Source organism: Epinephelus fuscoguttatus, linkage group LG13, assembly GCF_011397635.1.
Source record: "Epinephelus fuscoguttatus linkage group LG13, E.fuscoguttatus.final_Chr_v1".
NCBI classification, from domain to species: domain Eukaryota; kingdom Metazoa; phylum Chordata; class Actinopteri; order Perciformes; family Serranidae; genus Epinephelus; species Epinephelus fuscoguttatus.
This window is the reverse complement of record NC_064764.1, coordinates 28,051,775-28,062,001: the sequence shown is the minus strand read 5'-3', so window position 1 is coordinate 28,062,001 and position 10,227 is coordinate 28,051,775. Positions and strand designations below refer to the sequence as shown.

The window sequence follows — 10,227 nt, the reverse complement described above, 5'->3', positions numbered from 1 at the left end:
TAAGATAACAGTAAAACAGACTGTACAGTGTGTAACAAAGAACCTGTCTCACATGAAGAAAACTGCACTGTTAGTTTCTTGGAAATTCAAAACAGAAATAAACACGACATGTAGCTTCATGCACTGGAAAGACGTTAATTGACACCTATGATTATGCGTGAAATAATAAATGATTATTTCCTGTTTGCGTCCATTAATAAAGGAGGTTTGTGCTCAAATGAAAAAATGACAGTTTCACACAGTTTCCAGCTTGTGTCCCCGGTGCCAGATCAGTACATGTTTCTTATTGGGGCCGGTCACACAGCACATTAAACACACTCAAGGCTGTAGAAATATTCATTACAGGCATTTTGACGGATTTTACAAATCTGGAAATGCAGCGGGTTCTTGGAAAACATGCCAACTGAGGGACTAAGAGTATTAAGACAGTGAAGCTGGCTCCAGTGAAAGGGAAAGGGGAGCTGGGTATTTTTTTGTTTCTGCTGAGATGGGTGAAACACAGGGCTGGGGTTGTTTTTTTTGTGTGTGTGTGTGTGTGTGTGTGTGTGTGTGTGTGTGTGTGTGTTTTAAAGGCCGATCTTTAGGTAAGCACATAAAATAAAAAGAAAATAAAACTTCCACATGCTCTGAAATCAGACACTGTACTTAGATACAAAACACTGGGCAGTGGGAGAAAGGGGTTTGCGTAATTAAGGGGTTTAGAGAAGGTAGCATCACATGGGAAAGCGTGAATGGAGGAAATTTGGGGGCTCTGACTGTTGCTGACATTTTCCTAAAGGTCTTTTCGCCCACAGCACCTACTATCTTCTAGTGCTCGTCGTAATGATGGCCTGCCAGCGGTGGAGACGAGGTGCTATCTGTTAATCACAGGCCCCACAGTGATCCATGTCCACTTGTGATAGCCATGATGGACAGTTTGCTGGAAGAGAGAGAGACAGACGGAGACAGAGGGAGATGGACAAAGAGAGGATATTGATTTGTGGGGATATCAAATGTCAAAAGTCAATAAATAAAGACACAGAAATACAGAAACAGAACCCTATAGCTTTATAATATAAAATACACACTGTGCACAATATGGACATGAATTCATAGATGCACCAACAAGCACATGGTTCAGGCAGGTGGATGCTTAATAGCCAGCAGGTTATCAAATCAAACATAAATGACTCAAATGTATCCCTCACCTTAAACAGTCTGATAGCTGACAACAATCTAATGGCTCTGCAAACAAATTGATTAGGGTTATAACCATTAACAACAATTTATCTGCACCTCTCGGACATATTGCTGTGACATACACATCGTTCACTTGTTCCAATCTGACCTATCTAAACAACCCGCTGTGTTGATCACTTGACCCCGCAGGGTTCAAAGGTCAGCCGGCTCAAACGGCTATCAGTGCGCAGCAGGCACCATAAAACTGCTGTTTCTTATTTGAACTCTTTGACCCTACATTAACCTCCTTCTCTACGGCACTGAGAGTTATCACCTGCCACAGAGGAGCAGAAATCCTTTACAGCATCTGGTGGGTACGCAACGTGTGCAGGCCGGTGATAGAGAGACACTGCAGGTGTGTTGTATGGCGTGCTCTGTTGAATGAATTGATGAGTTGGTGAGACTTAGTGGGAGTGAGAGGCTGTTAGTCATAAAGTGAGCTAGCTATAATGTGTATAAGAAAAACAGTGTACAGCGGTATTTGGCACAGTGGTAAAGCCCCATTTCTACTGAGCATTACGGTACGTTTTAGTTCGGTATGCTTCTTTTCCATTTCCACTGTGAAAAGTTGTGGATGGTACCAATGGAACTGTTCTGTACCGTCCCCATTTTTGGTCCCCCCTCTGTTGGGGTACCTGGCACACAGATCTGGTACTAAAAGGTGGAGCTGTGAACACTGTAGTCTGTTGACTGGTCAGTAGGGGACGGTCACTCTGCTCAGGGCTGAGCTGTGGCTGGTTTTGAGGCTCATGTAACCACTGTTCATACTGTGGAGAGTTTTATTAGTAAACTGAGTGTGGAGTGTTGTTCCTGTGGGCTCCGGCAACACTAAACCCCTGAGCTTGCCTGAGAAGGACTAAATGCATAAACCTGCTATTTTTAAATGGAGAGAGACTCTCACTGCAGCCTATTTTATTTTGTTCTGAAAATGTTTATTTTGTGGATGATAAACGAGGTGCAGACTTCCACCTGTGTCACTGGTGATGAGGAAATACAGTGAGTGCTGGATGGAGCAGTGAGTGACAACAACCCCGCCCACATTTAAGAGAACTGTTTGCGATGTAAATGCTAGGGTCTAGGTACCATGTCTGAAGGGTTACTGTTGGCTCCAAAAGGTACCATACTGAAAGTGTTTGGTGGAAATGGGGCTTTACATGCTCACAGTAGTCAGGTTTCCACACAAATGAAGCGCAAATTTTCGCAAAATTTCAGGAAATCTGCAAACTAAAATTCAAATGTACGTGCTTTTCATCCACCAAAATCCTAAGATAAGTCGTTAGTTAAGTTGTTCGATCATACCGCCCAGCTCCACAGACAATACCTCTGGTGACCTGCTTCATTTGGACCTTTCTTTTGATTACTGTTATTTACTTATTTATTTATTTAGTCTTGTTTTTGTTTGTTAGTTAGTTGATTAGTTTGTTTAAATGGTAGTGCCTGATGTTTCTTTGTCTGCGCATTTGTTTTTTTCTATTATTATTTGTCTATTTATTGGTCCGCATGGTGTTGTTTTGTCAGTTACAAAAGTGTTCTGTGCAAGTGTCTTTGTAACTGATGATTACTTTTATTTTTTTAATTTGAATAAAAAGAAAATTACAAGAGACGATGTAGAGAGCGTACAGTTGACCATGCAATGATGGTAATGTTATGTCTTTCATTTGCTGAATCTGTTTCTATTGCACTTGGTCGCATTTACATTTTATCCAACTTCTGTGTTCATGTTATATGGGATGTATGGTAGACATGGGATTGATTCCCCTTTAACATCTTGCAACTGTTCACGTCATCTTGATGGTTATAAGATTACAGAGTTGGCTTAAAATACTGGGCGTTGAAAACAGAACATGATATCTATTAAATGTGGATTTAATTACATTGAATAATGAGTCTTGAACTCAGACATCCATGTTCGTTTAGTTTTCAGGCACTTCCGTATTTTTAAGTGGCAAGTTGGGTATATCAGAGGGATTTCCAGGTGTTAATACAACTTGGATGCTGAAGTGAAACTACTGTAGAAATGCAATTTACAAGTCGCAGTTACAATAATATGACCTGAATGCAGCATAATGTTAATCAGATTTACCTCATTACATTTGCTAATTAGCACCAAATACAACAAACACAAATTCAAAATTTGACCTCATGTTAGGGCAAAAAGAAAAGTCAGGGAATCATCAAAGTTATGATAATTCATTCTGAAGTGAACATTAAGTGTGTAACAAATACATCCAAAAGTTATTAAGACATCTCACCAATAAACACAAATTTCAACTTAATAGGACGTGCATGAAAACTCTGTCCTCAAATAATCTTGGTAGAACAGGTTGTTGCTTCACGCCCCCATAATTAGAACTGAACTAGGAAGAATGTCATTCTCTCACAGTGCACCTCATACATCTGCAAAAGACCTTAAACTCGGACACTCTGCCACCTTTATGGCTGTTTAAGTGCCTTCTTTCTTTCTTTCTTTCTTTTTTTAAAAGATATTTTTTTGGGCTCTTTTGCCTTTAATGGACAGGACAGGTAAGCGTGAAGGGGGGAGAGAGAGGGAGTGACATGCAGCAAAGGGCAACAGGCTGGACTCGAACCCGGGCCGCTGCGGCAACAGCCTTGTACATGGGGCGCCTGCTCTACCCACTAAGCCACCGACACCCCAAAGTGCCTTATTTCTGATCTTCTTTTAATTGAGTGTACATGCTTTAACTATTCACCTAAACCTTAACATATTTATCACTGTGTATTGCCACTTTTAGAACTCATTCATTGTTATTGTTGTTTTGAATGATTTCATTTCTGTTTTAATTGATATGCATGATGGTTCTTTGTTGTGCTTATTGATTGTTTTAATGTCTTTGTTCACGCTCGGCATCACTGAAAATAATGGCCTCCCTCGATTGATTTCCCGAGTCTTAAATAAAGGTTTGAATAGTGATGTTAGAAGAAAAGTTAGGGGATTACAAAAGTCACCAGACCAGTTGCCAAAAAATGTGCATTTCCAGCCAGGATTGTGCCACAAAACCAGGTATTTTAAGCCCAAACATGATCTTTCAAGTGGTTTTAATGCCTAAACACAACCACACGTTAACCACAAAGTTGATGAAGCATAGTTTTAATGTATCTGCCACATAATATCGTACAAATGTAATGTAGCCATGGTTTGCAGGAATTACCCCCTGGGGAAATATATTTTAGTCTGGAGTGACCAGCTAACAATGCCATCCATAAAGTCATGTCACTCACAAGGCGAAAAAACACACTAAAGAGAGAGAAATAAAGCATTTCACGCTGAATGTACAAGAGTCTGTTCAAGCTTTAAAGCGAGTTTTATATTTGGTCCCATCTAAAGAAAAAAAAAAGTTGATATGATCAATGCTCTCAATATAAAATCCTGGTGATTCAGTTCTAACTCAGGGTCTATTGCATATATTAAGTGTGGAACAGGAAGCCACTTCACTTCATTAACATTTTATTCTAAATTCCCACATTTGCTCCCGGGCACCTGTACGAGTCCGACCCGCGCTGTTAGACAAGCCTAAGTTTGTTTGTCTCCATGAAAGAAACTCTTTTTGGAGCCACTTATGTTAAAAGAAAGAAAGAACTAACAGTGAATACAGGGCCAAAGACCTGTTCTTCAAGTACACAAAACAGCAAGATTAAAACTTGTCGTGTGCCCCTTCTTTGTTCTTCTGTTTGCCTTGAATAATAAGGATGCTGTTATCAAAGTGTTTGTCTGACCTGAAAAACCCTGAGAAAATGGAGTTTAAAGAGTAACTTTGATATTTTTCAACATGGACTCAATTTTCTCATGTTGATGAGTGACTAATGGAAACAACAATCTTTGAAAGTGGTTCATAACTAAGAGAGGGCTGCAGCCATTAGCTGCAAAACAAGGTGCAGTGTAACCACTCTGGGCAATTGGCACTGTCAATTAACATCCACTTAAAGTGTTTGCTTTGCCACTGACGGACTCAGATTGTTATTATGAAGCCCTGTTTCCACCAAACACTAGTATGGTACCTTTGGAACCAAAAGTAACCCTTCAGGCATGGTACCTAGACCCTAGCGTTTCCACTGCAAACAGTGCTCTTAAATGTGGGCGGGGTTGTTGTCACTCACTGCTCCGTCTAGCACTCACTGTATTTCCTCCTTAATCAGTCTGCACCTCGTTTATCGTCCACAGAATGAGGTTGCATGCTAACATTTTCTGAACAAAATAAAACAGGCTGCAGTGAGAGTCATCTCTCCATGAGATATTTAAAAATAGCAGGTTTGTGCATTTAGTCCTTCTGCGGCAAGATCAGGGGATCAGTGTTGCCATAGCCACAGGAACGACACTCTGCAACGTTTTTTTTTTTTTTGCTCAGAGTGAGGATTAGAATATATGCAACTCACATAACCCGGCTGAAATTTATATATAAATGCTTGAAGATTCATTCATTACTAAAAGTGTCAGATAAAAACAGTAATTTTCAAAGTTGAGGCAGCAAAGGCAGCAAAACAGTGGTTACATGAGCCTCAAAACCAGCCACAACTCAGCCCTGAGCAGAGTGACCGTCCTCTACTGACCAATCAACAGACTGCAGTGGTCACAGCTCCACCTTTTAGTACCAGATCTGTGTGCTAGGTACCCCAACAGAGGGGGGACCAAAAATGGGGACGGTACAGAACGGTTCCACTGGTACCATCCACAACTTTTCACAGTGGAAACGAAGAGCATTCCAAACAGAATTGTACTGTACTGCTCAGTGGAAACGGGGCCTAAGTGTCTGTGAACTTCTGGAAAGGATCCCTCGAGAGAAGAGACCTTTTTGTTAAAGAGTAATAATCTTGGGGCGTTGGTAGCGTAGTGGATAGTGCCGGCGCTCCATGTACAGATCAAGTCCGGCCTGTGACCCTTTGATGCGTGTCAGTCCCCGCTCTCTCTCTTTCTGTCACCCCATTTCACACACTGTCCTATCCATTAAAGGCAAAAGTCCACAAAAGTAATCTTTAAAGAAAAAAAAAAAAAAAGTAGTATTCTTTTTGTTTAACCAGAAATAGCCCTGAAATCGCTATCGGCAGATCCACCAGACTTCTTTTAAATAAATAGTAATTTTGTCATCGTTGAAAACACTTCATTCAGAGTCATTCAGGAACAGTCTAGGGATCCCTTCTATAATGTTGTCAGACATTTAAATAATAATCTGAGCCTGTCAGTGGCAAAAACAAGCAATGTTAGTGGGCATACATTGGCGGTGCGTTAAAGCAACAAGTGGTAACATTGCAGCTTGTTTCGTTGCTGTCAACTTGCTCAATTCTGGGCCAATTTCAAAACTGTTGTTCCCATTAGTCACTGTGACACAACAACATGGGAAAATAGGGTCCAGGTTGGAAAACACTGAAAAATACCATGCTCCTATAATTCTTGCTTTGATTTTTAGTAAAGACTGATTTTATTCAGGATTCATGATTTTAAGTGTTTGAACCAAACAAATTGGTCTACATGTGGGTGTTAGAGTTTCCCTTCTAAAACATCTCTGCATATGACTGGTGCCACTCACTCTTATGCAATCCATTGCATCTTCATACTCTGGTGGGGAATGAGAGGTAGGCTTACTGCAGATATACTGATTACTCATCCTTGGAGTCTAGTCTGATTGCGTGGCTGCTAGTGTTAGTTGCCCTGTTGAACCTATTTGTAGCTGCATTCTGAGATCTCTTGTACAATGTTAACAGAACTGATGGCCAGAGCTACAAAAGTAAAAATCCAAGTTGTAATAAGCTCCAGTTTTCCAAGCACACCTGCTAGGAGCTATAGGGTTGGGTGTAGTGGAGTCTAAATTGAAGGTTACTGTGAATAATCATTATCCTCTTATCCAGTCACATTACTGGTCTCCTACCACTAATACAGTTGTGCTAGTCACAGGGGGCATGGCAAAAAGAGAGGCACACCGCACGGAGAGACTTCTGCTCGAGAGAGAACTATTGTTGTGTGGACGGTGCAGAGAGGCAAGATATGGGAGCGTGGCACAACAAATCTGCAGCCAGAGGCAGATGGTGGCTTCTGCAACTGAGTTTGTGTTTGTGGAGATTATTCTGCTTTTGTTGCCAGTTTTAATTTGCAACACAGTGATCTTAAAATTTGTCTACTGAATCACGGTTGGATGCAGTTGTTGACTGTGTTGTAGGCTTCAAAACAATCAGTAATAACAGAGACAAATAATAGCAACAATATGTTTAAAGGGGAACTCATCTCATTTTCAGGTTCATATTTGTATTTTGGGTTTCTTCTGGAACATGTTTACAGGCCTAATCAAAAATCACTTTATTTTCCTCATACTGTCCGTGCTGGAACATTTGTATACCCCCTCTGTCTGAAGGCCCTGACACACCAAGGCAACAGTCGGCTGTGGATGAGCATCTGTCGCCCTAGTTGTTAAATGTTGTTAGTAGCTAAATGGAATTAGTCTGATTGGCAGTTCAGTTCAGCACAAGAGAAGAGAAACAGAAGTGAGGAAAGTAAACAAACAGCTAAAGTCAAGAAGGAGTGAGATGGGAGCAAACTCGTTACATAGGTCAAGATTATTTTTCCTTAGCCAATGTGCTCTTCAGCAGAAACATTTCCTGATGGTTTGTGTTTTTGTTCACTGGCACTGGTTAATGTGCTAACTGGCTAACTAGCATCAAGACGGGTCTTCCAGTTTCCCTTTTTGAATGATGAATACAGACTACCGCTGTCTGCTGATGTGGAGAGTTATTTCCACCCACGCAAGCATAGAATGTTGGGCGTCAGCATTAGTCTTTGCGGTGTGTTCATGTGCAACTTTTTGGCCAAGACACAGGCAACGTGAGGTGCAACAGTCGGCTTTTGTTGCCGCTAGTTCTTTGAAGTTTGTTTGATGTATCTGGGTTTTGAGATGCTCCGTTTTAGCACCTGTCATTTGAAGCCCCCATCCCAAAAAAATTGAAGCCCAGTCTGCCCTGATTGGTCAGCATTTCCAGGTCTTCCATATCTCAGTATCTCTGCACTGCCACAGCAGCTTGGGACACTAAGAATAGCAGCATTTTCTACCGTGAAGAATCACCAATAAAGAAACAAAATCTTCCCAGCTGGACATGTTGCAGCAGGACTATGATCTGAAATTGGGGAGAAATTGACAACATCAACAACCAAGATTACATGTTTCCCAGATGTTAGCATGTGGGTTCATGTAGCAGTGTAGGCTACATAATGTAAGCACCTACAGTAGCATGCCTGGAGCAGATGACCATATAAAGAAACCATCACAAGCTGACGTCAGCTTGTCACTAAAATAAAAAAATATTGGGAACAGAGTATTCAGAATGGTGTGAAACCAGAGGGATTACTTTTATAAATGTTTACCTCTGTATCTGAAATTTTGGCCATGCTTAATATAACCATCTGACAATGTAGCATTAAATATATGAAAGAAATTAAGGAAAAGCATAATAGGTCCCCTTTAAGCTGTTTATACAGTATGACATCACTCAATTCAGTCATAATTCTGTATCCCATCATATCATAATTTAAATGAAATAAAGAATAAAACAAAATGCCATTTTGTGCGTGGAGGTGAGTGGGATTATTGTGCATGATAGCACCCCTCAGACTGGAGGCTGCAAGTTTATCATACACTGTATATCTGTGCTGCCCAAAGATGGCAACTGAAGGAGATTTTCATAGCTCAATACAGACTGCTTTATTGACATTACTGCTATAACCACATTTAAATTTGAAAAGTGATGCTACCTTAAACGCCTCTGCTGGAGTGTTTATTCTATATTCTTGATGTTTTTTAGAATTTTTCTGTACTTGTGGCACATTTCCTCTCAGTATTTAGTCCGCTCTTGTTGGCAAAATCAACTCATTTCTGTTGTCCATTCGTCTCAGTTTAAGACGTAATTTCCACCGAAAACGCCGGCAACTTTACCAAACTCCACTTTATGGGCAGAAATAAAATCACCTTGTCATACTGCTGCCATTAAAAGTAATCCCACTCTTACCTGTAACTGATAATTCTGCTCAATATAACATAGCAACCACCTGTCTTCTTGGTTATAAACCTGTCTATATGTTTGTATTCTACTGATTGCTTAATATGTTGCTTAATATCACTGTCTTGCAATATCCAGAAAGTGAAACCTTCCTCTGCTACCGTGAAGTCTCAGGAGTAGGGGTGGATTGTTCGGCATATGAAACAAACAACTTTGACACTGAAACCCGTACAAAGCGTCTCACTCTGACATGGGATACTGCTGTTCACGACCTCCTCTGACACACTGCCAACATTTGTTTCTTTTACATGGTCTTAACCTTATCTTAGCCAAGAAGTTTTAGTCGACTAAAATTAAAGCTGCATAAATAGATTTGTGGCTACTCGGGGGCAGTGGGACAAGCTGAAAACACAACACTGACATATCAGCTCAAGAAGGTCTTGTTGTGATTGCAACATCCTGGAGCGACTGATAAGTTACTGGAAATACTTTGGAGGAAAAGTAAGACCAGAGATTTCTTTGCTTGGACCGACGAAAAAGAGGAACTGGTTACTTAGAGTAACACGTGTTTAGGGCTGTCAGGGTGGTGGAAAAGAAAATACGGTGACATATCAAAGTGGTATGGCACTTTGGCATTATCCATGGCAGCGAGAGAGAAGTATATAGAGACTGAAATTCCAGCAACACTTGTAGTATATAGAACAACTTTACTGCAAGACCAACCATTTTGGCTTGTGGCCTTCATCAGGGTCTTACCAGTTAATGGGAAAGGACTACGCTTATATGTTATACTAATACAAGAAGGCTATAATGTTTTAACTTGACATGTCTTGACTGATAAGACCCAATCAGGGGCTAACATTGGTGTCTAAGTCATTGTTTTTGAACGTCTCCATTTCTGTGCTATTTAATCTAAATTAATTGCATGCATCAACATTTGCTGTGAAAGTATTTAAAAAATGGTTTCAAATGAATGTTGGCAGATGTGTCGCAGTAAAGCTGCTGGGTTTTAGT

General features: G+C 40.6%; 1 protein-coding gene across 4 annotated transcripts in view; it reads right to left on the bottom strand.

Annotated features, from left to right (window-relative positions):
- Positions 1-544: 544 nt before the first annotated feature.
- sox1a (SRY-box transcription factor 1a) overlaps positions 545-10,227 on the bottom strand; it is a 111,827-nt gene continuing 102,144 nt past the window's right edge. For all 4 annotated transcript variants that reach the window (XR_007450781.1, XR_007450782.1, XR_007450783.1 and 1 more), the window contains one exon: positions 545-919. The gene's annotated coding sequence lies outside the window, so the exon portion shown is untranslated. The remainder of the gene's footprint in view (positions 920-10,227) is intronic.